This window comes from Nematolebias whitei, chromosome 9, assembly GCF_014905685.2.
Source record: "Nematolebias whitei isolate Nwh7 chromosome 9, NemWhi1, whole genome shotgun sequence".
Classification (NCBI taxonomy): Eukaryota; Metazoa; Chordata; class Actinopteri; order Cyprinodontiformes; family Rivulidae; genus Nematolebias; species Nematolebias whitei.
The window spans coordinates 51951719-51951970 of record NC_056506.1 but is presented as its reverse complement, the minus strand read 5'-3'; positions in this window follow the sequence as shown (position 1 = coordinate 51951970).

Below are 252 nucleotides of genomic sequence, written 5' to 3'. Positions count from 1 at the left end.
GTAACAACAGGAACACGTTCTCTGTGACTGAGGAGACGTTCTGTAACAACAGGAACACGTTCTTAATGACTGAGGAGATGTTCTTTAACAACAGGAACACGTTCTCCGTGACTGAGGAGACGTTCTGTAACAACAGGAACATGTTCTCCGTGACGGAGGAGACATTCTGTAACAACAGAAACAAGTTCTTCATGACTGAGGAGACGTTCTGTAACAACAATAACACGTTCTCCATGACTGAGGAGACGTTCT